Raw genomic sequence first — 27,405 nt, forward strand, 5'->3', positions numbered from 1 at the left:
ATCAATCTATCCATTTCTTTCTCTGTCTCTCTCACTCCGCAGGAAAAATCATGGTTTTTTGCTGTGGACCACCGTGGAAACACCTCCCTCGAGGGCTGGAAACCCCACCACCGGCTCTGTTCTCCCTGCGCCCAGAGTCTGGCTCCGTAGCCTCTGTGAACACACACACATACACACACCCTACCCCTGGCTCTCAAGAGAGACATACACACACCCCTTTCCCTAGGCTGAAAAGTGCATTCGTGTCACTGTCCAGGCCCCAAGTCTCTGTGGTCCACCCAGCACCCTGGCCCACCAGTGACCTTGGCATAGGGAAGGGGCAGAAGTGGTGGATACTTTCTCCCAGGGCCCCCAGCCCTCACTCCCAAGGCCCCTCCTGGGGTCCCCTTCCACCTGAGCCAGGCTGCTCTGTCCCCCTCCACACCAGCCAGGGTACTCAGTGTCCCAGTTGAGCACTTCCCTGCTCCTCCAGGCCCGCCCAGAGGGGACATGGGACCCCCCACCCAATGCCCACCTCCCCGGTGGCACTTCACTGCCCCCAGCCTGTACAGGCAGCCTGAGGACTCGGCGGAATCTGGACGCCCCCAGGCGGGTAGCTGTCCGCCCGAGTAAGCTGGTCCTGGCCCAGCCCCCTCCCCCCGTGGAGAATCTCTCCCTCCAGCTCCTCTCCCAGGGGGTCTGCTTCCCGACCCGCCTCCTCTGGGCTCCATCAGGGGGAGGCCTGGAACTCGCGGTGGGCGATACCGCAAGCAGGACCAGTGCTGGGGGCGTGGGCCAGAAGAAGGGGAAAGGGCCACCAGTAGCCCCTCGCCCGTCCGCTGGGCTCTGCTGAACCGAGCAGTCCCGGCGCCGCCGCCCCCCACGCACTGCGCTCACTCGCTGCACAACAGTGCGCCCACGCGGCCACAGACGGAACTGCAGGTAGCGACCGTAAAACTCTCTGCGCAATGTTTTCTTAGAGACTCAGTCCCTTCTAGAAGCTTCCACCAGTCTTTCCTTGTCTTAGAGGCCCCGACTTGGGACCCAGGAAGAGGGGCTTGTCTCCAATCTCCTCTTCTTGAATATACGGATTTCAGGTGTTGCTCTCTGCTCCTTATTTAATGCATTTGTGCCTGCAATCCCCCCCACCCCCCAAATAAATAAACAGAAGATTTCCAGGCTGCCGATCCATGCCATTTCACTGGAGGGAACACAGAATGAGATCATAGACTTGATCGACTCTCTGCTCTTTCTCTTTCTGACTAGGGGAAACTGGACAAGTCACAGGGCCTTTGTGAGCCTCAGTTTCCCCATCTGAAACACACAGCCCTGGAGGAGTTGCTGACAGGGTCACAGGACAGGGGGGAAGCCTGGAGACCGTGCTGGCCGCGGATGGCCTTCCCAGGACAAGATAGTTCCTCCCCGTAGGGGGTCCCCTTGTGATGATTAGCTAACAGCTCCCAGACAGGGGTACATGAGGTCCCAGGGCCACTGGCCACCCAAAGGATGGTCGTGGGATGGATGCCTCTGTGCCATTCAAGTCGGGGAGTTCCTTGTGGTGGGGGGGGTCTGGGCTCCTGGAAGTGGGGCGCGGCTTGTAAATATGCGTGCTCCTGTGGCTCAGCGAAGAAGTTCTAGGCCAAGGGTAACTTCTCCTAATGACCCCCTTGTCTCTAATCAACAAGGATTAGCTCAGCCTTGTAGACAGACTATACAATATGTCATCCCAGTGAGGTCTTCATCAGGTCACTAATGGACCCGTACGGGGTTGGGTCCACTGGGGCTTCTCCACCACTTTTGGGACGTGAAGCACAGCCGCCATCTTCCTCACTCCTCTCCCCACCATGCTACAACTGGTTAGGTTAAGTCATCATCTTTATCTCCACTCTGGCCATACGTGTTTGTGTGGCTCAACGCTCCACCCCCCCCCCCCCCCCCAACGCCCCCGTGTCTTATCCCACTTCTCCTTCAAGATCTTCCAGCTTTAGGAGATTAAAGAGAAAGTCATTTCTTTGATAGTTGTTTACTGAGGTCCTGCTATCTTTCAGGAACCCTGCCAGCTGCTGGGGATATGGCATAGACAAGGCAAGTCTCCATTTTCTCAAGGATCTTACATTCTAGTGTGGGAGAAGGCAACACACAAGCAAATCCATAAGTAAACAAGATGATAAAGCCTATGAATGAAGCAAAACAGGATTGAGAGTAATCAGGAGAGGCTTCTTTAAATGTGGGGGTCTGGGAAGGGTTCTCTGAATCATGAGAAGGAGCCCGCCATTTGCAGAATAGAAGTAAGGATGTTCTAGGTAGAGAGAAGAGAAAGTGCAAAGACCCTGGGGTGAGGATAAGAGGTGGGAGTGGGGGCAGTATCGGGAAGCAGGCAGGACCCACGTGTGCTGGAGGTGAAGACCAGGTGAAGGATTGGGATTTTCATCTAAGTTTGGGAGAAGCCAGTGGATTTCAAGCAGGGAATGACAGAATCTGATTAGTGGCCTTGAGGTCCTTCTGTGACAGTGTGGAGGGGTCAGGGCTGGGGAGCAGATGTGGACACAGGAGGTCACATTTGCTGAGGTCCGGGTAGGAAAAAATAGTTGGAGATGTTGGAGGTGGAGAAATGTATTCAGATTTGGGAGATAAAGACAATAAAACTTGGAATAACATCGTTCCATTTCTCAGACATTTAGGCTGTAGTATAAAGCAAGGCTCTATGGTTGGGCTGAAATCCCACCTCCTACTGTAGGGAGGGTCCTTACCTCTTCAGTCCTAATTGTCTGCTGTCTTATCTGCTGATGCTTTGAATAACATAAACGGTTAGTGCTGCTGAGTTTCTCCTGGGTTTACATCTTGCTTTCTAACTAAATAAGGAGCTTCCTTGAGGAGAGGGCTAGTAACTTACTTTTCCTTTCTTCCCAACCCTGTAAGGTCTTACCCATGGCAACTTTCCTAAGTAGCTATTGAGATGTCTGCTGTGTTCACAGCTGTATCCCCACTGCCTAGGACTGCACATGCCATGGAGTTGTCAATGCTATGCTATGCTAAGTCACTTCAGTCGTGTCCGACTCTGTGCGGCCCCATAGACGGCAGCCCACCAGGCTCCCCCGTCCCTGAGATTCTCCAGGCAAGAACACTGGAGTGGGTTGCCATTTCCTTCTCCAATGCATGAAAGTGAAAAGTCAAAGTGAAGTTGCTCAGTCGTGTCCAAATCTTAGCGACCCCATGGATTGCAGCCTAACAGGCTCCTCCGTCCATGGGATTTTCCAAGCAAGAGTACTGGAGTGGGGTGCCATTGCCTTCTCTGGAGTTGTCAATAGATATTTGTTGAATGAGTGAATGCATAATTCAACCTAGCTGTGAGTGGTTGACCAGATGGCCAACAGTTTACCAAGTCAGAATCACCCTTCTATTGTCTTTCTCTTGGTGGCATTGGCTGTCCAAAACCTCTTGTTTTGGGGTTTCCTTCAAAACCTCTCTGGCTGCTCCTCTGAGGGCTGGGTTGACCCCTGAGAAACCATTTCCTTATGGGCATTGCTGGTGTTTTCACAACATTCTTACATGTTGACCTTGAGATCTTGAACTTTCTTACAGTGCAACTGAGGGAGTGGGGCTAGACACACAGTATGGACTGCTGGCTCCAACTTTGAAATAAAATGTTTAAATAGCATGTCTCATGATACTGAAAGCAATAGTCTAAAATGTGTTCTGTAATAGTCATTGATACAAATGTATCATTTCTAAATTACCATGTTTCAGAGTTCACAAGAAAAGAGGATGGTTATGAAACAGCCGCCAATCCCAACATTTCCTGGATGGCCAGAACAATCGTTCTCACTGGGTTTCACTTGAGAATCACTTTCAAGGAGGAGACTTTTTCAATTTGCCATAAATCCTACAATGTTTATTTTTAGATGTTCCAGTTCCATAATAATTTGCAAATGAGACATGCTTTGAACCCAGGTTGGACTTGGCTGAAACTCCCCAAGAGGAGACTTGATATCATTTGGCTAAAGGGAAACAGAAGTAGAATTTTAGAAAATACCAGTCTCCTTGTAGTGAGTCCTCCCACAGTGTTTGTGCCCTGGTTGTGGACCTTTATCTGCAACATTCACCTCCTGGAAATAAAATCATGTTAACCCTTCACACTTTAGTTAGAATAAGATCACTTGTTTCAGCTTTTCACCATGAATCCCTGTGAAGCCCCTAAATGAGATCTCCTGAGAAATGGGCATGGGGTTACTAAAGCCTGAAGATGACTCCAATACTTTGGCCTCCTGATGCAAAGAACTGACTCATTGGAAAGGACCCTGATGCTAGGAAAGATAGAAGACAGGAGGAGAAGGGGATGACAGAGGATGAGGTGGTTGGATGGCATCACCGACTCAATGTACATGAATTTGAGTAAGCTCTGGGAGTTGGTGATGGACAGAGAAGCCTGGCATGCTGCAGTCCATGGGGCTGTAAAGAGTTGGACACGACTGAGTGACTGAACTGAACTGAACTGAAGATGACTTTGGAGGCAAGACACACTCTGGACCATGAGGGCCTTCCAGAATCTCTGAGAAATCCACCCTTGGGGTTCTGGAAAGCCATCCGGTGCAATTCAGGGGTTGGTCCTTACAAGTGAGAACTCCCTGAAGTAGAGAGAAGATAGCTACTTAGGAAGCAAAGGCCTTAACTTGGAGTCTTGGCTCTCCTTCTCACTGACCATGTGACCTTGGCCAAACTCTAGGCCCATGGAGTTATCCTTTCTGAGTGTCCATGTAAACCCAGAGGAATCTTCTTCCTCACATGGGTGTGAGTAGGACAAGCCTTCTTTCTAATCCAAAGCTGTCTGTCCACTGAGAGAGCTTCCTAAAGCTCTCTTTAGGAGAAAGGGCTTCCTAAAGCAGTGGCAAACTCCTTCCCATCTGATTTTATCTGAAATGAGGAAATTCAGTTGGAAAGCGATAGCAAAACGCTGATCTTAACCTCACTCTCAGAGCCTCGTACCTGGATGTAAGGTTTCTCTGAGGGTATGGCTCCCCCTGGTTGCCACAGCCCAAAAACAACTGGAAAACTTCAGTTATCTTCTCTCCAAAATGGTAAATGAGGAAATAAGACAAGTAAAGAAATGAAAGAAAAAAAGAGGAAAGGAGAAAAGAGTTGACTTGAATCAAGGTGAGTTCATTTAAGCCACAAAATGAGGGAGGGCTTTCCATGAAAGCCAGATTCTTTCTGCCTCGTGTCCAAAATTCAAGTAATTATTGAGTGTTTAATGTGTACCAGGTGCAGTTATTGAGTGTTTACTGGGTACCGGGTGCAATTATTGAGTGCTCACCATCTACTACATCCCAAGGTTACAAAAGGTAGTGACACCTGGCCTGTGTCCACAGGGAGATCCCAGGTTCCCATGCAACACCTGTACTCAAGTTACAGAAACGGTTTTTCCTTTGCTCCTCTGTTTTGGTCTTCCCTTCTCTTTTCCTCTTTAGTCTCTCCTCCTTTTTCCTGGCTTTGTCTCTGCCTCTCACTTTTCCCTTCTGACCCTTCTTCCTTGTCTCTCTTTGGCCACGATGCACAAGTATGTTTTCATCCATTGAATGCATTGAATTGAGTTGATCTTGTGTGTGCTAACTCCCTTCAGTTGTTTCCAACTCTTTGCAACCTTATGGACTGTATCCCTCCAGGCTCCTCTGCCCATGGGATTCTCCAGGCAAAAGTACTGGAGTGGGTTGCCATGCCCTGCTCCAGGGGATCTTCCCAACCCAGGGATCAAACCCATGTCTCCTGTCTTGCATTGCAAGTGGATTCTTTACCTGCTGAGCCACTGGGACATTCTTTAACTTAGAAGTGAGTGATCATGCAGAGCCTTGAAACTCTCACTCCACACACAGCATTCATTTGCTTTCTGGAGTATGAAAGTCTTGATGAAAAAAAAATTGTGGTCTGAATTTAAGGATGTGTCTGTTGTACCTTCTAGAATAGGACTGAAATTTCCATTGACCATGTTTTTAATGTGAAACGTGGAGGCTCAGAAAACCACCCAGGAAACTAGGATTCTTCGCAGGGATCTTGGGAGAGATCTTTGGTGAGAAAACAATTTAGATTCAGAGAGGTTATGTGCCCAGACTGTTTATTTCATGAGTGAATGAATGACATGGAGTGGCAGGACCCAGCTAAAGTCTTTGTTGCTCAGAAAAGGTCTGTTAGTTTTGCCTTTCCCAGATGGCAAAAAATGTTCTTGATAAGTCTGATTTTCTGTTTAGGCAGATCCATCCCTTTGCTGTCAATGAGAACACAACCAAAAAGGTCACGATTTTTCACTGTCAGCGAGAAACAATGAATGAGTGTATTAGGGTCGCCGTTGGAAAAAGAGGAACGAGAACAAAACTTTCATCCTCACCTTTTGCTTCCTGGTCCCAGTGGGCCAGTCAGCTCCTACTCTTTCAGGGGTGAAACCTTCTCAGTTTCAATGTCTCTGTGACCTTCAGGCATTATTTCACTGCATCTCCTTTGCAAAGAGAGAGCAAAGGAAGAAGAGTCAAGTGAGAAGAGGGAGGTGGACATATGCGTGCAGGTACATGCACTCTTTTTTGGACCCGCCATCTACATCTCTTGATTTGACTTCCTTGACACACATCTGTCACTTGAACTTGAACTTTCATACTCGTGATCTGCTCTCCAAACAACAGACATTTAAAAACAGTGATCTGGGAAGTTCATTCACAGGCAGGCAACCTCATATTCTTTGGATGAATTTCTGCTGCTTTTCTTCACGTACTGCGAGGGCAGTCATGCAGCTGGCAAGCAGGAGTGGCCCAAGGCATGGCAACGTCCTGCTACACAGAGTCTGGGTCCTCACTAGCATAGAGATCCTTTAAGCACCAGGCAGAACCTTTGAAGATCACACGGAGCAGAACTAACAGATTTGGGAGAAAGCGATGAATGTGTGCATTACCTTTTCACCTTGTGAGAAGCAAGAAGATCAACTATGCTATGAATGAGGGAATAAAATATCTGACTGGTGGTAATGACAAGATGAATCCAAGAAGGATTATAAACCCTGGAGGTTATAAACCCTCAGTGGCATCTTTATGAAATGTAGTCTCCTTTTTTTTTTTCTCATAAACGTAGTCTCTTACTATTAAAGTACAGTCATTATTTTCTTAAAAAACCCAACAAGTTGGCATCCATGTTCAAGTCCTTTTAATGAAGTTATTGCAGAAAAAAATGAGAGAGCAGAGAGAGACCCTGAAAAGCAGACTTAGCAGGAAGTTGTTTAAAAGACCATGAGAGAGTCCATCAAGAGAGATGTAGGGAAAATTTGCCAAGAGAATTCGTGTTGGCTCAGCAAATAAAATACCCCTGAATAAGCTGATTAATGTTTATTTGCATCCACCGAATGTTCGGGCCCCGGTGACTGCAGCAGAACAGCTGAGACAAGCACTCAGCTGTGTGAGGGCCCACTCATTAAGGGCCACCATCGTCCCCACCTGTCACTTTATTTTCCCCGGTTCATTTATTCCCTTTGAAAATCATGACGGAGAATTGATGCCTCAAAATGTGTGCCTTGTCACGACCAATTTCCCCTTGTTTGTGGAGAAAGCAGGAGCATGTCCCCTGTTGCCTGGAACGAGGGCCCCTGTGTGGGTCCTGGCCCCCCGGGCCGGAGCTGCACCAGGTGCTGTTGACTCTGCCACCCCCGCCTCCCATCACCTGGGAACCCAGCCAGGGCACCCCAGCTCCTCTGCCTTTTCGAGAGAACGAGTGTATCACACACTGTGGCTCCATCTGGGACTTCAGAGTTCAGAGACCATGCTGCCACCATCTCCCGCCATGGCCCACAGAACTCTGCCCACAGACAGCATTTACCAAACACACAGATGGCACCCCACAAGCCAAGCCAAGAAGACTTCTACCTCCCCACATCACTCACCTCCTGGGGCATAGCTGGATGCTCCTGGCCCATCTCCAGCTGCCATTCTGGGTCCTTCCTGTCAGGGCACTCTCTGGGCCCCTCAGCATCCACTTTGCCTCTTCCAAGAGCTTGATGTTTCCAGGCTGGGAGGCTTTCATTCCCGAGTATGGTGATGGCGAAGGGAGGTGATGTTGTACTTGGGATCACAAAGACCGCAAATCATCCTGAGAGCACTTGGGCAGAGGCTGCCTGGCTCCCCGGGCCTGGTTAAGGATGCTTGGTGTTTCTGCAATTCTGTCATCCAGACTCCAGCAGCAGCCCATTGAAGAGCACTGCTGGGCATAAAGAAGCAAAGGGAGAAAAACAGCCCCAACCCAAAGTCCCATCAGGTCCTCCATAACCCAGCATCTACCAGGGAGGAGCAACTGTGCAAAGGGCCGGAGAGGGGAAGGGAAATGAACAATTGGCCATGCTGTGGCCCCATCACCAGTGGACACAATGGTCATAAGCCACAGCCTAGGAGGCAGTTAGGGCGGGGGCTCCCAGGAAAGCGAGTAGCCCCCTCTCAGAGCTGGAGGAGATGCAGACAGAGTTTGGCAAGGAGTCTCACCCACTACCGATTCCAAGGGCTTTTTTTCTTTTTGTTTTTAAGGTGAACACTTCCCCTCCAAGGCTCTGAAGGCTCATACGTAGTAATGGGTTGAGTCCTCGCGATGGCCCTTGAGGTCAGGTATGCTGTCTGGCGGGCTTCCCCAGTGGCTCAGCGGTAAAGAATCTGCCTGCAGTGTAGGAGCCGAAGGAGATGTGAGTTCAATCCTGGGTTGGTAAGATCCCCTGGAAGAGGGCAAGGCAACCCACTCCAGTATTCTTGTGTGAAGAAACCCACGGACAGAGGAGCCTGGAGTCCACGGATGGCAAAGAGTCAGACACGACTGAAGTGACTTAGCATGCATGCATGGTGTCTAGCAATGTCCAGAGACGTTTCTGTTTGTCACAACTGGGAGAGGACCTCTAGTGGGTAGAGGCCAGGGAGACTGCCAAGCCAAGCCTACAGGGCCGGGACAGCCCCATCAATCAGTGCGGCCCCAGGGGACTGTGGTGAGCATCCCTGAGGAGGAGCTATGTCATCAGCTCCGTTTTCCAGTGAGAAGATAAACACACAGAGAGGGGAAGCGACTTGTCCGTGGGTGCACAGCTCACAGCTGGCTATGTGTCTGTGCTAGAACCCCTGACAGGGCTGTTTCTTGGTTCCCACTAGGAAAGGCCACCGTTCATTCCACCGGGAGTGTGTGCCTTTGCACCATCACGACCTCTGTTTCTCCCCTTGGCTAGAGACCACCCTGGGAGCAGAAACCTGCTCTGAAGAGCCTGGAAGTCCAGCACGTGATGTGCAGACCTCTGAGCTCCTGGAATCAAGATATTTGGAAAACCATCAAAAGCAGCGGTCAGAGACACCCCACCCTGTGGAGTGAACGTCAAGGGAGCCTGTGCCAAGCGCAATGAAGGATTTTTGCCTAAACCTCACATTCTTGGATCATAGAAAGAGCAACATCTGCATTTTCATATATCTTAGCATTAATACTCCAAGAAGTCTGAATAATAAACATTTGGATAGGGTAAAGCTCTTCCCCCACCAGACAGACAGGGCCTGGTCTGATGACTTGGTGGGATCTTGCTAGGGACCTCCCGTTAGGGGGGCAGATGGCAGCCCAGGGTCCCAGCTGGGCCCTAAGCTGACCCACAGTCATGAGGCCCTGATGGCAGGTGTCATGCTGGGTTACCAAGGGGACCGCAGGTATTACAACTGCAAGGGTCCATTTTATTTTTCTTTGATTCCACTAAGCTGGACAGTGACCACAGTCTCTTAAAAAAAAAAATCTTGCCAAAAGAAAGCCTCCCCGACAGCTGGGCTGTTCTGTACATTTAATCTCTGCCTGGAAGGAGGAGAAACAGCCTGGCTGGTAAACACCGGCTGCTGCTGGCACGACCCGCAAAGCCTGCGCCCACACCCCTCTCCTGGAGTCCCTGCACCCAAAGCCTGGGAGTTATCCCTCTGTGAGAGAAACAGAGGTTTCATTTCATCATCAGGGTTCAGGATTAAAGTGTCTGGAACAAGGATGAGGGGATTACCCTTTCCTTGTCCCACGCTCTGACCTGTGTGAGGACAGACCGCATGAAAGAGTAGAAAATGGAATCCCCCTAATTCAGGAAACGATCTGAGGCCACAATCCCCCCATACAACACTTTGTGTGCGTGCTTAGTCGCTTCAGTCGTATCCGACTCTGCGACCCCATGGACTGCAGCCTGCCAGGCTCCTCTGTCCATAGGATTCTCCAGGCAAGAATACTGGGATGGGTAGCCATTCCCTTCAACACTTTGCTCACACTCCAGAACTGGTTCTCCTGCCCTAGAACCTGGGTGAGAAGGGCACCAGGAGCCCAAGAAAGCATTCCAGGGCCACCTTGAGTGTCCCAGCTGCAAAGGAGCCAGAGCACCCAGAAGCTACAGGTCCTGTTTATGAGAGCTGTCCCCTGATGCGCCAAGCTGTGCTCTGTCTCCTGGATTCCAGCCCCCTGCCTTCTGCTCTTCTTGGAATTTCCATGTGACCTGCTGACCCCACATCAAAGGAAGTGATCCCAGGCCTTCAAAGTGGAGCTTGAGCCAAGCTGGGCACGTGGAGTGCTTCCCCCACCCACCCTGGGGACCCAGGGGCTGACCCTGCCCAGCAAAGAGGGCGCCCACAGTGGGGCCAGCACCCCCTGCCCCCCCACCAGGCCTGGGCTCTTGGAGCTTTCAAGTGTCACTTAACAGCAATTAGATGGTTGGGAAGGTAGATTTGCTGACAATTAGTCCAGGGCCAGGGATAAGAGGGACTTGCTCAGGCAGCAACGTCTTGTTTAGAAAGCTGTCTCTTCTCCCACCCTGTTTTCCTTCCAGCTAATCAGCCACCCAGCACTCTCCCTCCAAAGTGCCAGCTGGGAACCGTCAAAGCCCCATGCGCCCCTCATGCAGTGCAGGCCCAGCCTCTCCAGGGGGCTCGGGTTTCCAGCCCCAAGGCTGGTTTCTGTCTAACTCAGGTGGTTCCATTTAACACGGGAGGGACCGAAGAGCCCAGGGCCATGGGGGGCTCCCCGGCCTGCTCTCCATCAAGACGGCCTGGTCCCTTTCGAGGCTGCATGTTCTCACCCTCAGCCCCTGCCTGCTGGGGACAACCAGGGGGCTTAGAAACCTCCTCTAAGAGGGTACCTGGTGCACTTCTTACAGCTTCTCAAAAGGAACAAGCTTGTCTGGGCCTTGAGTAAAGCAAGTGTTTCTACAGCTGTTCTGGTTGGGGTAGGATGGAGGGTTTGTTTGTTTTGCTTTGTTTCGTTTGACTTTACGTGGGATTTATTAAATTGTTTTCATGTTGAAGTTTGATACTCAGATGGTGGTGCTGCTCCACCAAGGGAGGTTTTGCCTTCTAGGGAACACTGGCAGTGACTGGAGTCGCTCTGGGTGTCACATCTGGGGGTGAGGAGACGCCATTGGCATCTCGTGGATGGAGACCCAGGAGGCTGCAGCGCAGAGGTCAGCCCCCTCCATACCGAGTAAGCTGACCTCAAACATCAGTAGTGCTGAGGTTGAGATACGACCTGACATACAGCCAACTGTGCAAATCTAAAGTGCACACATCAATACATCCACTAACTTGCAGATAGCGACATATTGTACTAACTAAGTTTCTTAACACTGCTGTAACCAATTACCACAGACTTAGTGGTTCAGACGGTAAAGAATCTGTCCAAAATGTGGGAGACCTGGGTTCAATTCCAGGGTCAGGAAGAACCCCTGGAGAAGGGAATGGCAACCCACTCCAGTATTCTGGCCTGGAGAATTCCATGGACAGAGGAACCTGGCAGGGCTATAGTCCATGGGGTCCGAAAGAGTCAGACACTGAGTGACTAACACTAGTGATTTAAAACAACACGCATTTATGATTTTATAATTTTAGAAATCACAAGTCCTAAAATCAAGGTGTCAGCAGGACTGCATTCCTTCTGAGGCTTTTTTTTTTTAATATTTATTTTTTATTTGACTGTACCAGGTCTTAGATGCGGCATGTGGAATCTTTAGTTACAGCAGGCAAATTCTTGATTATGTCATGCGGGATCTAGATCCCCTACCAGAGATCAAACCCAGCCCCTCTGCAATGGAAGCTCAGAGTCTAAGCCGACCACTAGGGAAGTCTCAACATACTTAATATAGTTTTTTAAGCTCCTGGCATTAATATACACACAGTCCTCCTGGATGAGGGGTCGGTGGGGGTGGGGAGTAGGCTTGACTGATTTTGTAGGTCTAGGACTGTAGGCTTAAAGATGGCAAGTTGCAAACATTCACACTATTTCTCATTTACTCAACAATACTGGACTTGGACTTGGGGCTATGCACCAAGGCTTAGAGGTTGGAGATGGAGATCAGAGCTGGAATGCAAAAGGGATCCACCCCAGTTGTTATTGGAGTCACAGCTTCAAGGAAACAGATGGCAAACTAGAGTTTGTGATATAATTCATTATATTTAGTGCTAGAGTTCAGGTTCAGGTGGCTATGGGACCCACCCCTCATCCCCAATCATTGATCTTTCTCTCTCTCTCTCTCTCTCTCTCTTTTTTTTTTTTACTATCTCCATGGCTTGGCACCTTCTAGAATGTCATGTAGTTGGAATTGTACAATTCATAACCATTTCAGATTGGCTTCTGCCACTTAGCAATAGGCTTTTAAGGTCCCTTCCTTGTCTTTTTGTGGCTTGCTGGGTCTTTGAATTGTTAAGGTATCATGTTAGCAAGATGATTGATAAGTCTAAGATAAAGAGAGGTTAGTGGAAGCCAGGAGGCATGAGACAAGTCAATAAATGAGCAAAGTGTTTGGGAACCAAAGGTTCAACCCCACACCTTATCCAAGTCTTTTTGAAAAATGAATATGTTAGTTTTTGTCTTCCTGCTTTAATGTCAATCATATTTAAGGTGTGTGTTTTTTAAATTTATTTATTTGGCCACGTTGGGTCTTAGTTGCCTCATGCGGGATCTTACATTGTGGCAGACGGGCTCCAGAGTGCATGGGCTCTGTAGTTGCTGCCTGTGGGCTTTGTTACTCCAAGGCATGTGGGATCTTACTTCACCAACCGAAGATCGAACCTGTGTGCCCTGCATTGCAGGGCAGATTCTTAATCACGGATCACCAGGGAAATCCTCATCCCAGTCTTGCCTCCAGACATACATGTCCAGTTCTAAGAGGTCAACATCACGACTTGTCACATGCTGCTGTCCTGGTCCAGTGGTGATCCCAGAGCCAGGGTGGCTTTCCCAGGGGACCATGGTTACCTGTCTTCATGGATCCGAGCTGATGCTCAGAAGAAATGTCTCTGTTTTCTTACTCCTGGACAGTCTTATGTCAAACAGTTCTCAAGACTTCCAAGTCCAGAAGTGCTCCTGAGGGGTGGGGGTAGATAGTGAGCACTCAGCAAAGGTTCTTGGTTGTTTCTCCCCATCAAGACCCCTGTGCTCCAGCAGCCCTGAGCCCCACTTGTTGGTTTCCCTGCCGACTCATCCATTTGACTGCCTGCCTGTATGAGCTCACCCTGAGATATACATATATTGTGCACAGTCTTTCAAATGTTTTTTTCTTACTAAAACAATAATAGCTGCACTACAAAACTATTAATCTGGCAGTAAATTCTTACAGAAAATTTATTGCTAAGACTGTATTTCAGGAATTGGTTGCGTTATCCCAGAAGGGGGTTCAATTAAACACTTAAAAATAAAAGTCACACAGGATTTAGATGGCGCCTCTTGGATGAAGGTTTCAAAGACTGTCTATCCTTTTCCCATCAGATTCTCTACAGATGATTTCAGAGGCTGAGAAATGGCAGAGCTAAGTCCAAGGTCAACCATGAAGTCATCGGCAGCATCGACTTATCTCATCGTTTGCTCGGCTGTGCCCTGTGCCTCTCACTACTGCTGGCTTTGGAGGTGTTTATCCCATGCTGTAGCCTGTAGGCCAGCAGAGTTTCTAATGGTGGTTTGATCTTGATTTGCAGCTTTCATCAAGGTCAAGGTATTCCCAGTCCAGCAGGGAATTGGGGAACAAATGGGGGAATTTTATGGAGAGATATAAGGAAGAAAGTGAGAAAGTGAAGGGGAGAAATAGCAGTATAAAGGACCTCTTTACAGAAACCCCAAGTGAAAATGCCCAAAGAGGGAAAAGTACGAAATGGGTCCTGTTTGGGGTAGAATGGAAGCACATATATGTATGGCTGAGTTGCTCTGCTATCCACCTGAAACTATTGTTGTTGTTCAGTTGCTAAGTTGTGTCTGACTCTTTGTGACCCCATGGACTGCAGCACGCCAGGCTTCCCTGTCCTTCAGTATCTCCCAGACTTTCCTCAAATTCATGTCCATTGAGTTGGTGATGCCATCCAACCATCTAATCCTCTGTCGTCCCCTTCTCTTCCTGCCCTGAATCTTTCCCAGCATCAGGGACTTTCCCAATGAGTCATCTCTCAGTATCATGTAGCCAAAGTACCAGAGCTTCAGCTTCAGCATCAGTTCTTCCAATGAATGTTCAAGGGATGATTTCCTTTAAGACTGACTGGTTGGAACTCCTTGCTGTCCAAGGGACTCTCAAGAGTCTTCTTCAACACCACAGTTCAAAAGCATCAATTCTTCAGTGCTCAGCCTTCTTTATGGTCCAATATAGAATAAGAAGTTTAAAAAAATAAAGACTGCATATCAAAAAAAAAAAAAAAGGAAAAGAAATGGGTCCTGGAGAAGCCCTAGGCTATGGCAGGATGGGAGCAGTCCTAAGTGTAAGGCGGGTCTCCACCATGGGGAGCTGTCCACATACTTGGGGACCTGGGAATGTACACAATCAGGGTGTAATGCCTCCCCAATAAAGGACCTGGACAAACCGCTTGTGGACTTCAGGGGAGAGGGACAGGCTTGGCACTGGTTCGGTCCAGTGATGGATGGCAAGGGCAGAGTCCTAGGGTGGGGAGATGTTTCCAGTGAGGTAGGTGAGGGTGGTCAGGTGGCTGCAAGCCTAGGTGGATGATGGGGGTGGTGAGGTCTTGAAAGACAATGGGAGAATGCCATTTATTCAACCCTTCCATGCATATCTATGGAGCCCCCAAGCTCTGTGCCAAGAGACAGCAGGTTCTGCCATGGGTAGTGGACTCTGGTCTGCAGGCAGCTGGGAGATGGGCGAGACAGTGTACAGAGGACTCTGGGGTTTTGGAAGGAAGTTTGGGAGGCACTTTGCTCCCTTCCCCACCTATGGCTGTTTCCTGCCATCCCTCTGGGGGTTGTCTGTGGGATGGAGCTCCCGGTCTCCCCTCCCCACGTTCTGACAGTGAGAGTATCAGCTCCCACCTTGGGAGGCAGGACCCGGAGCCATGTTCAGGCTCGCTGCTCTTTCATTTCTGGGCTGGTCGGCTGCTCACAACAGTGTCCGAGATGGACACCGCTCAGGTTCTTGTGTTATAGTTGGGGAAATTGAAGATTCAAGAGAGGCAACAAGTGCCTTTCCCAAGGCCAACCGGCCGGCATCACAGACAACAGTCAAGCCCGTGGTCGCCCCCATCGTGGGCCCTGTGCCAGCTTGACCCCAGTGCTCTCACATGCCGAGGGAAATCCCTCTTCTGAGTGCTGTGGGTCTTCTCTCCCTTGAAAGAACACAGAACAGCCCTGCATATGGAATGAAAAGAGCTGGCCTCACACATCAGCAGCTTTCCTATCAAGCCTAGAGATGAAACAGAGGGAAATGCAAACAGCAGAACCCGGGAAGAGAGAGGCTGGCTTATCTCTATCGCCTCTGTCTCTGCCCTTCCCCATTCCTCTCTCTGCTTCTTGGGCTGAGTCCAAGCCCGTATCTGGGTATATTCTATATCCTGGGTTAGAAAACCAGAGCCTGGGATGAAAATCGAGTTGATATCTGCTGTGTTGGCTTTTCATCCTGATCTGTCTGATCTGTGTACATGGGCCAGCTACAGAGGGGACGGGAGGAGGCGCAGACAAGGCCTGGGTTCTTGCTTTTTTCTTTTATTTATTTTTAACTGAAGGATAATTGCCTTACAATATTGTATTGCTTTCTGCCATACATCGACATGAGTCAACCATAGGTATACATACGACTCCTTCCTCTTGAACCTCACTCCCCATCCCACCCCTCTAGGTTGTTACAGAGACCCAGTTTGAATTCCTTGATTCATATGGCAAATTTCCATTGGCTATCTATTTTACATAGGGTAGTGTTTATGCTTCCATGCTACTCTCTCCGTTTGTCTCACCCTCTCCTTCCTCCCCCACGCCTGTGTCCACAAGTCTGCTCTCTCTGTCTGCATCTCCATTGTTGCCCTGAAAATAGGCTCATCAGTACCATCTTTCTAGATTCCATATATATGTGTTAAGATATAATCTTTATTTTTCTTATTTCACTCTGTATAATAGACTCTAGGTTCATACACCTCATTAGAACTGACTCAAATACATTCCTTTTTATAGGCCTGGGTTCTTGAAGGGGCCAGTTACAGTGATGGGAAGGAAGCTTTAATGGTGCGTCCGTTGAGGCTGTGACCTGTCCCAGTTTCCTATTTTTCTAACATTAGGCTGTCATTATCCTGTGGTGACTCCACCTGGGTCTCTCTAAAGGCCGGCTGCCCCTGTGGCTTGGACCCAGGATCCTTGGAAGAAGCTAGTTTGGTCAACTGTGAGGAAAGGGATGTAGATATTTCAAGCTTTCTGTGCACATGATGACCTCTGAATAGCCCCTTTCTTCCAGATGCACTCAGAGCAGCTAGAAAGCCCGAAGGAAACACTCCCTCTTGTCTATTGGTGTGCCAGAGTCTAGCTCCAGCATATTGGGAAGACTGGCATTCTATAAGAAGATCTAAAAAAACTTTTTTTGAATCTTAAAGGGAAATACCTCAAATGTGTGTGTGCACGTTCAGTCGTGTCCGACTCTTTGTGACCCCATGGACTGTAGCCCATCAGGCTCCTCGGTCCAGGGGATTCTCCAGGCAAGAATACTGGAGTGGGTTGCCATTTCCTACTCCAGGGGTCAAACCTGAGTCTCTATCTTCTCCTGCATTGGCAGGAGGGTTCTTTACCACTAGCACCACCTGGGAAAGTGAAAGCAGGGGTTGCTCAATTGTGTCTAACTCTTTGCAACCGAATGGACTATACAGTCCATGGGATTCTCCAGGCCAAAATACTGGACTGGGTAGCCTTTCCCTGCTCCAGGGGATCTTCCCAACCCAGTGATAGAACCCAGGTCTCCAGCATTGCAGGCAGATTCTTTACCAGCTGAGCCACAAGGGAAGCCCAAGAATACTGGAGTGGGTAGCCTATCCCTTCTCCAGGGAGATCTTCCCAACCCAGGAATTGAACTGGGGTCTCCTGCATTGCAGGTGGATTCTTTACCAATTGAGCTATGAGGGAAACTCAAGGGCAGAGCCACCTGGGAAGCGTCAGATGATGCTCACCAAAAGCTAGGAAGATGCCGGGACTGCACAACTGGCCAGGACCTGGAATGAAATTCAACAGAAACAAGCAGAAACAATGGGAAATGATTGCAAAAATACTCTCTCCAAGTTGAGGAGGGAGGAGTAAGGGGAAGAGAAAAAGTAGGTTATTAGAGATTGGGGAAAGGGCAGGACGTACGCTCATAAATGTCTTGCAAGAAAGCGAAGGAAGGAGTGACTTTCTTGGACCCATAACAGATCATGCACTCAATAGGCTCCAGGGATGTAGAATCCAGAGAGAAGTCCGGATTCTATCTGAGTACAGTGGGGCAGGAGCTCATGAACAACCACATGCTCTCAAATAGAGCAGATGAGGCTGTGTTGGAGGCAAGAGCTGCTGCTTCTACTCCATTTCAGAGGTTTTGTAGGGTAATGGTGATAATGTCTTCCTTTCTGCTTTTCCCAAGGTGGCCATCTTTGAAAATAGGTCAGCAATGCATGAATCCTCAGCCCCCACTTTACAGACAGGAAACTGCAGGCTGAAAGACCCACTGAGGTAGGCAGAGGCGGAAGACAGGGCAGAGTGAGGGGCTTCAGAGTTCCCAGGAGAAAAGCCCAGAAGGCTTTTCTTCACCTTCCATGCCACAATTCCTTGTCCCTATTCTCCTCCAGAGACTGGAAACTCTGGCCAGGACTGTTCCACTCCGTGTCAGAGGGGTCCTCCCCTTCTGCCTTCCTCCCATCCTTCTTTTCATCCATCCTTCCATTAATTTGTTACATTTGAAAATTGGGAGGATTCCTGTTGTTGTCCAGATCCATAGCTTCTCTCTCAAAGAGTCAAGGATATGGCAGCAGTAGCCAGGCTCCCATGCAGCACTGGCACTTAGACGGGGCTGACACCCTCAGCCCACATCCCTCATTCAGGATCTAGCATCTGGCCTGCCCTCTCTAGGTGCCCGCGTGTGACCTGTGTGCTCTGCCAGCACCCACCTCTCTGGGGGCAAGCAGTCTGCCACACCTTCAAGGGAAACAAAGAAAGGAGATTGAGAGAATTGTCTGGGTAATTAAAGGGGGACGTTTTAGCTTTTGAACTGTGCACTCTAGGTAACAATGGCCCCGTGGGGGCACAGGCCAATCAGATTGCCACCATACCCTCTGAAGCTTGAATTTACCCCCAACAACTCAAGAGTTCATGGAATGGCTCAGTTCCAGCCAGACTATGTCAGCTCCAACTAACCTGTTGGATCATGCAGATGGTATTAAAAAAAAAAAAAATGAATGCCTATCAGTGGAAAGCTGGCTAAATAAAATGAGATAACACACATGATGGAATTCTAATGAGCTGTTAAAAAGAATGAACTTCAGTTCCATGGACAGGTATTTAAATCGACACACAACGTAATACTGTACAACAGGACTTGGCAAAGTACCACGCACTGCCTGTTTTTGTAAATAAAGTTTTATTGATACACATCCACACCCATTTGTTCACATATTGCCTGGGGCCGCTTTTACACAGTAGTAGCAAAGCTGAGTAGCTGCCATGGAGGCCATGTGGTCCCCCATGCCAAAATGTTTATTAGCAGGCCATTTCTAGGAAAAGTTTCCTCTACGTTATTTTGGGGCATATATAAATATTAATGTATACTGTTCAAATATTTCCTATATAGACATCTGGTTGAAAAGATATTTAAGTTCATGGCAGAGGTTGCCTCTATGTGGGAGTCCAAAGACAGAATAAATACACAAAATTTTCTTGATCCTAAAATTCCATTTCTTTACTTAAAAAATAAATATTTGGGGCAATAAGAAGAAATGTTCACAACTGTCAGATTTTCAGTGGAAGGTTCACAGGTGTTTGTTTTATTAGTCTTTGAACTTCTCTGCCTTTAAAATGTTTAAAATAAAAATTACCTCATAAAAGAACAAAACATTTAGGAATGCAATAATTCCATCTACATGATAAAACTCCTAGAGTGACATTATAATTATATCTTTAAAATGATCTACCATAGCTCTCTTCTTAAACACTCAGTGTATGATCCTCAGGCTTTAGTCTAAATTATTTGGGAAGAAAGGGTTTCGGTTTCAGGTTTTCTTTATACTCGTATGTTTTATGAATTCCCTTCTGTAGTTTTATAAATAGTTCCTAGATGCAAGCGACAAGTTCGCTTAATTCAAAACCAGTTTTCCCCTCATGGTCCTGTTTTATTTTCCCTCAACACAGAAGCAATGTATAGACCCATCCAAGAGGAACCGCTCAATTATGCAACCAGTGCCTTCCAACGTGTAAATACCACGTCTAGAAATCCAGGAAAAACAACCAGCCTTGTCCCACTTACTCAAATCACACGGACAATTTACGCCCATGAATTGGAATTTCGATTTGATCTGAGTTTACATGTAGAAGCCAAGGCACATTATGGGGGAGAGGGAGGGGGGCTGACCAAGTTGAAGGCTGGAATCAAAGTAATGGGGAACAGACGCCGAAACTCGGATGGACGCCAAACTAAAGCCAGGTGCTGGCTTTGGGCAGGTGACCTGGGAAGCCTGTCTCTCGCTCCTGGGAGAGACAACTCTAGGAATGATGGGTGGGTGGCACCATTTGGGGTCTATAGTTGCTCCCTCTGTGGCTCTCTCCATCCAAGGAGTTGACCACGGGGCCTGGAAATGTCAGCAGAATACATCTTCTTCCATACCTGAATGAGGGATTATTCGCAGAAGGCAGGGCAGCCAAGTAGGCGTCTTTTGAAAACAGACTTCTGGAATTTCCCAGACTTCTTGCAAATAATCCACAGTACTTTGTCAGGGTGGAAAAACCTGAAATTCTTCCTCCTCTGTCTGGAATATATACAGTAAAGTCTTTGTGACTTGGCAGGGCGTGCCTGGCTGGGAAGACCTCTGTTCTTGGCTGGGCTGTGCAGCAGTGAACTTGGTGACCCCGAGGAGATGAGGCACCTCCGGGGGCCTCTGGCTGATGGGCTGTGGGGTTGGGCGGCTGGGGGAGGGCTGGGGGCCCCAGTCTTTGTCCTGAGATTTCCCGAAAGTCAGATGACCTTGGATGTGGCACATGATCATTGCAGATGTGGCAGGTGGGCTGGGTGAGTCGTCAGCTGCTGCAAGTCCTGGAGAAAAAGCAAGGAGGAGCCAGAAAGACTGAGCAACAGGCTTGGAGTCCAGGGGGAAGGGCCCCCTCCCCTGGAAAGCATGGCCTGTAGCCTTTCCCAAGACTCTGCAGCCACACAGAATCATGACTGGCTGGCTGGGCTGCCGAGGTGGGGGCTTATGCCCAGCTGGACCCAATCTTCCCTCGGCCTGAAATGTCCACATGTAGTTTCAGCCTGTTTGTGAGCTCCCAGACCCCAGCTCCCCACATGGCCCGCACCGCCCCCCCACCTCCGCCTACTCTTTCGATCCCCCCCGAGAAGGCTTTAGGAAAATGAACTTGGACATAAACCCAGGCTCAGTTCCCATCACTGCCTCTCGCTAGTTCTGAAAACTTTTAAATGTACTTAACTTCTCTGAGGCCCTGGCTCCTTGCTTGGGAAACAGGGCTGGCCTCAGGGTCCTCTGCACACGGACCTGGCAGAAACTGGGGCCAAGGGAACCAGAGCTCAGAAAGGGAGGGGGCACTGTTCCCAACCTGCCCTGCCGACCGCAGGCTAAGGTCCTGCTTTTCTCACTTCGACTTCTCTTGGGCTCTGGTTGCTATACATCCCCTCACCCCTCACCCTGGCCCCTACCTCGAAGACACAAAGCATGGCCCCCACACCCGGGAGTCACTCCATTCACTCATTCAGGGGGCACTTCTCCTGCCCCATTGCCGTCTGCACACCCAGGGAAACAGCCTTGACCAAGGAGACAAGCACCTCGATGAGGCTGTGTGTCTGTGGGGGAAGATAGTGAAATGACACGAGTTGGTGGGAGGGACAGTGGGGGTGGTCTGGCAGGCCACCCAAGGAGGAAGTGGTTTTGGAGCTGAGGGTGGCAAATGGCCATCAGAGGAGAGACCCTTCTGGCTGGTAGAGGGAATGGCTGGTGCAAAGTCCTGGTGGCAGGAGGGAGCCAGGCATTGTGACCATTGGGTACAAGTCTGGAGAAGGGGAGAGGAGTAAGGAAGATGGGGGGCATGCAGGCAGGCCTGTTTAGGGCACAGCCAGAGGGGTCAGGCAGAAGGGGTCAATCTGTCTGGGGATCATTTGACAAATGTGATTTCTACTTCAGAAAGAACATCCCTGGGACTTCCCTGGTGAGCCAGCGGTTAAGATTTCACACTTTGACTGAAGGAGGCACAGGTTCGATCCCTGGTCGGGGAGCTCAGACCCAATCAACATGCCAAGAAAGGAAAAAAAAAAAAAAAAAAAACTGAAAGAAAGAATTGCTGCTTGGGGCTGGAGAAGGAGCTGCAGGAGCAGACTCACGAGAAAAGAGGCTTTCCATCACCTCTGCTGCCCTGTACTGGGGCAAATGGGGCTTGTTTCCTAATTTCAGTTCTAGTAAATTAAACTAGTTTCATGGGACCTAAGAATTAACTGGAGGTCCGACGACCGCAATGCAGCAACAGACAGAACCAGAAAGCCCTCGCATGGAGATCATGAAAAATGCTTAGGGTTGGGACCTACTCATCCTCAGGGGGGCTTAAAAAAACCAGCACATTGGGGACTCCATTGTAGTTCTCTTTCTCGAGACGACTCCTTCTATTGAGAAGTGTGGGGTCTCCTGGAGCTGTTCCAAAGCCCCTTCCTGCTTTATCACGTTTCCCAGAAGTCCCTCCTAAGCAAAGCCACAACTCTTTAGGGGAAGGGGCCCACAATTCCATTACTGAGAATTGCTCTAAGACTCGTGTTTGTCCTCACATTACTGAAAAGCGATCATGGTCATAATGAGGACCGCGTGGGTGCTGGGTCTAATTAATAAATCATTAAATGGTTTTATAATTCCTATTAGCAACCTCGCCTAGAAGGTCAGATGAAAAAAGGCAAAAGGACGTTTTTTTGTTTCTTTTTCACTCCAACATTTTCACTTCTCTCCATACCCTTCGCTCTAGCCCAAGGAATGGCAGAGTGGGGGCCAGGTTGGCACAACCAGGTGCCCGGGGTTGGCCTTTGTGGTTGGTGGGAGCCTGGAAGGATGTAACTAAGATCCCTGACAGCTGGAAGCAGGTCAAGGGTCTCTGCTGGGCCCGACTGCTGGTGAGAGGCACTCTCTGGGCCAAGTCTGGGTGCCTTTTCTGATTGGGCCTTCTTGTCTGCATCTTATCCTTGGATCTGATCATGAACCCTCAGGCCCTCCCAGCCCTCCCCTACCTGCTTTCGTTCAAATCCTCCAAAAGGCCAAACAGAGCAGTGAAAGTCAATCTTGAACACAATGTCAATGTTGAACAATGTGCCTGAAAGGTGTTAGCACTCCAGCCAAGGGGGGCTGCAAGTTGCTTCACTCCTAATATAGTTGAAGGGCTTCCCAGGGGGCACTAGTGGTAAAGAACCTGCCTGCCAATGCAGGAGACGTGAGAGACGCGGGTTCGATCCCTGGGTCAGGAAGATCCCCTGGAAAAGGGAATGGCAACCCACCCAAGTATTCTTGCCTGGAGAATCCCATGAACAGAGGAATCTGGCAGGCTATGGTCCATAGGGTTGCAAAGAGTCAGACACAGACGACACCACTTAGCACTCACGCACGCACCTGGCCTTTCCCTCCGAGCATCCTTTTAAGTAGTCTTCTTTGCCCCCTACCCCCGTACACAATATATTCCATCCTGCTTCTCAGGGAGATGATTCTTTGGTGGTGTTTCCTTTTTCCTCTTACTTACTGTTTATCTGGACTTTCAAATTAAGATGGAACATGTAAACAGCAAAGCTCACAAATCTTAATTTTTTGTCTGTATGGATGAACCCTTATAAGGCATTAAACATTTCCATCCTCTCGGAGATGCTCTGATGTTGCCTTCCCGTCAGTTTCCACCCATGTGTCACCATCCTGATCTCTAGCATCATAGCCTCCTGATCTGCAGCAGTGCTTTATCTCAGAGACACTTTCTCGTTTAATTTCCCAAACCCTCTTGGAGATTATTTAGATCCTTAGGAATCATGAACATCTTAAATGAGAGAAATAAAGATAGAACTGTTTTAGATAACTCTGGACTCTGGCTGTGACAAAAACACCCCAAGCTGAAAGGATATCTGAGTCTTTCCAATTGCGCAAGATGCTTTCCTGTTTTGATGATCCATTTCTACAATGAGATACTCGCTTCTTTTACAAGATGCTTTCAGGGATCCGGAATCATATATTTTTTGAAATGATATATTATTTTAAACGATCTTAATTGTTTCATTAACATGAACTTGATATAAAGTAACCTCTTGAAGTGCATTGCTAAGGAGGGAAGGGAGATTAATAACCTAATCAAGCATTTAGAAACAACTGACATGCCCCGTGGAAAGGGTACTCTAAAAATTTCATTTAAAAATGTAATTATACTGATTAGAAAGACATATTCCTTTGTTTTAGAGAGAGGATCTTATAGTTTGAGAGCATTTAGCTGAATGGATAGGATTATATTTAAAATGCTCTCTTCTTAATTGTATAAAATTTCCAGGCTTTTTAGTACAGAATAAGATGGATTTCTGGAGTTTTCTGCCATGTTAATGTTGATTTGGGGGTGACTACTAGGGGTACAGGGGATCAAAACCATAAATATGAGAGAAACAGAACGTATCTAATTTAATACATTTTATTTTATTTATTTATTTATTTTAATTTAATACATTTTAATGTCAGAACCCACCTTGCTCTAGGCAAGGTGGCCACGGATTTGCAGGTTGGGTGGGCTTCCCAGGTGGCTCAAGTGGTAAACAACCACCCGCCAATGCAGGATACGCATTGGTTCCATCTCTGGTCCAGGAAGATCCCCTGGAGAAGGAAAGGGCAACCCACTTCAGTATTCTGGTCTGGAGAATCCCATGGACAGAGAAGCCTGGGGGGCTACAGTCCATGGGGTCACAAAGAGTCGGACACAACTGAGCATGCAAGAAATTACACAGGTGTGCAGGAGTGGGCCTGTGTGGGCAAGAAGAAGGGCCCTCTGGGGTGGGGGGTCTCTGAAAAGTGGGCTCCCCCAGCGAGCCTGAGCCCCTGTCAGCACAGCTTTTCCTCTGGGAAACCAAGAACTTGGCACAATTTGAAAATCTTTGTAGTGTCATATTTACATTCTTTGAGTGAGGGCTGGATTTCTTGATCTAAGTCATTAGAGCCAAGACCAGTTAGTGATAAGCTAGGAAACTAATGCTCTGAGATAAGCTAGTGGACAGTAAAGTCTGTTCACAAGGTCCTGAGGCTGACTTTCTTGTGTGCCTTCAAAAGCTCACATCCTTTGATCCTAGGCATCCTCTTTTCTCCCAGTTATTTTTCCCAAGGAAAAAAAGAAAGTACTTTAGAGGGGAAAAAATGCTGTCTGCATGAAGGTGTTCGAACACAAGAGAATCATAGCTGAACAAATAAACAAGCAAGAAAACCAAAAACAACCTAGGCGCCTCTGGCCTGTCCCGCCAGAGCTCCTGTGTCCAGGAGCCCCGACGTGGACATTGTGAAAGCTGCCCAGACATACGGAAATGTTTATGAGATAATGTGGGGGAAAGCCCGAGAACCTACAATTTTTAGGTACCCTCTGCTGTGGGAAAAAGGGAAATGGCTATTGTGTCCGGGTAGCACAATTCTAAGGACAGGACTTCTCCCCTCATTTGGGCTTAAAACTGTGCCTTTCTGACAAATAGGCAAAGAACAAAGAAGAGAGTCCAGGTAAAGACTAAAGCAGGTGCCACTCTAGCAGAATTCTGAAGGAGCAATGACAGCATTTCAAGCAGTGATGTGTCCCTGTTGTTATTGTTCTGTTGCTAAGTCATGTCCGACTCTTTGCAACTCCATGGGCTGCAGCAGTCCAGGCTTCCCTGTCCTTCACCATCTCCCAGAGCTTGCTCAAACTCATGTCCATTGAGTCAGTGATGCCATACAACCATCTCATTCTCTGTCATCCCCTCAATCTCCTGCCCTCAATCTTTTTCAGCATCAGGGTCTTTTCCAATGAGTAGACTCTTCGCATCATGTGGCCAAAAAACTGGCACTTCAACTTCAACATCAGTCCTTCCAGTGAATATTCAGGGTTGATTTCCTTTAGGACTGACTGATTGGATCTCCTCTGTGGAGATCCAGAGAAGACTGAAGAAGACTCTTGAGAGTCCCTTGGACAGCAAGGAGATGTGTCTGTAGATTGTAAATAATTTCTTTAGGTAAACATAGTGGAAGGAGGTCAAAGGTGTTTGGCAGTAGATGTTTTTTACACTGCTAACAATAATAACCAACATTTGGAAAGTCCACAGAAAACCATTCATTTAAAAGCACGTGTTTGCTCCATAGTCGTTTGCAAGCACTGGCTTGCTCCGTACAAGCCAGTGAGGGCATCACCATAGACAAGGGGGACAATGGGTCTAAGAAGGCCATCTGTGTTGACTTTGCCAGGGTCCAAGATAACGTGATGAGGCTTCGCATATGGAGCCCAGTGTCCTGGTCAGAGGCGTCATCAGAGAGAAATGGATGTGAGGACACTCCAGTCGGCTCTGTCCTCTGAGATAAGGAAGCTCTCTCATCCACACCCCACTGGCTTTCCAGTTTTGCCCAGGATTGGCTCCTCAAAATGCCTGGTTCCTGTCTGATCTGATTGTCCTTGGAGGTGGAAGATGAAACCTCAGTTCCAGGCCACAAGCTCACAGGCTCCGTTCCCTCAGAGGCCAGAGCTGGGCTGAGAGTCTTTCCTGTTGTTTGCGAAGTGCACAGAAATGCGGTTCCTTCATTCCTCCATAGAGATGTGTTTTCTTCCATTTCTTGCTTGAAACATGCAGTGCTCTTGATTTATCTGTACCCATTTTTGATGGAGACTATGATCAGGGGAAATATTTCTCTAATTTGAGGAAAATACCCTGCAACTAAGTGATAATTGGCAAGGAAAATAGCCTCAGGGAAACCACAGGGCGTGGTGGAGGATGTGGAAAAAACAGCTGCTTGCTGCCATGCTTAGAAGTGGGTCCCTTGCTGTTACTTAGTCTTATTTTCAAAGGGAGCAGGAGACCTGAATATTTATGTAAACATCTCCCCATAAATGGGTTTTAACATTTAAAGACTAAGAGTGGTTTTCATTTTAAAGAATTTCAAGAAATCACATCAGTTTAGGGTCTTGGTTTGGGTTCCGCCAAAGAGCAGACTCAGAGATGAGGATTCAAGGGCAAGCAGTTCTGTGGGGGAGGGAGTCCCAGGAAACACCCAGAGATAAATGGAAAGGGAGGTTTGGAGGGTTGGTGCTTCTCTGGGGGATAAACTCCACTTGCATCGGTGGTACCTTGCTTGCTAATGCGCAGCTATGGGCTTCCTCCCCTCCATCTCTCATTCTCCATCCTCTTTCGGTGTTTCCCAGAATCACCTTCCAGATCAACTACTTGCATTTGAGTCCCTGTGTCAAGGTCTGCTTCCGGCAGAAGCCGACATGGGTGACATGGGGCATTAGAGCCAGCATGGGTCCACGGATCATCTGCCCAGAGCTGCCCAACCTGCGGTGCAGCTGGGTGTGGCGTGTCATATGTGTCACCTTGGGGTCACAGCATCTCAGAGGCAGGTTTGTCTTCTCATGGTCTCCTCTGCCCCCGAGAGCTGGAGGGGAGGGAAACAACCAAGATGACACCAGAACACAGAAGGTGTGGGCGTCAAAGCCAATGCCAATCGGAGAGTAAAACCATCCCACCAAACGATTCAACTGTGCAGACACACCTGTGGGCAAGAAGCAAATTTTGATGGACAGACATCGCTCAGTATTGCCTGGTCTCAGGTAGAGTTCTCCAGAAGCAATTGTTGAAATGGAAGTGTGAGATGGTCATTAGGGACTCGCCCTTGTGAAAGGAGGAGGCAGAGATGAGCAAAGGGGAAAGCAGAATTAACAGCCTGTTGGGAGTCCCCCAGACCCAGCTGATCCAACAGGAAGGAGTATGAGAAGCTGTGCCCA

The sequence above is a fragment of the Bos indicus x Bos taurus genome, chromosome 13, assembly GCF_003369695.1.
Source record: "Bos indicus x Bos taurus breed Angus x Brahman F1 hybrid chromosome 13, Bos_hybrid_MaternalHap_v2.0, whole genome shotgun sequence".
Taxonomy (NCBI): domain Eukaryota; kingdom Metazoa; phylum Chordata; class Mammalia; order Artiodactyla; family Bovidae; genus Bos; species Bos indicus x Bos taurus.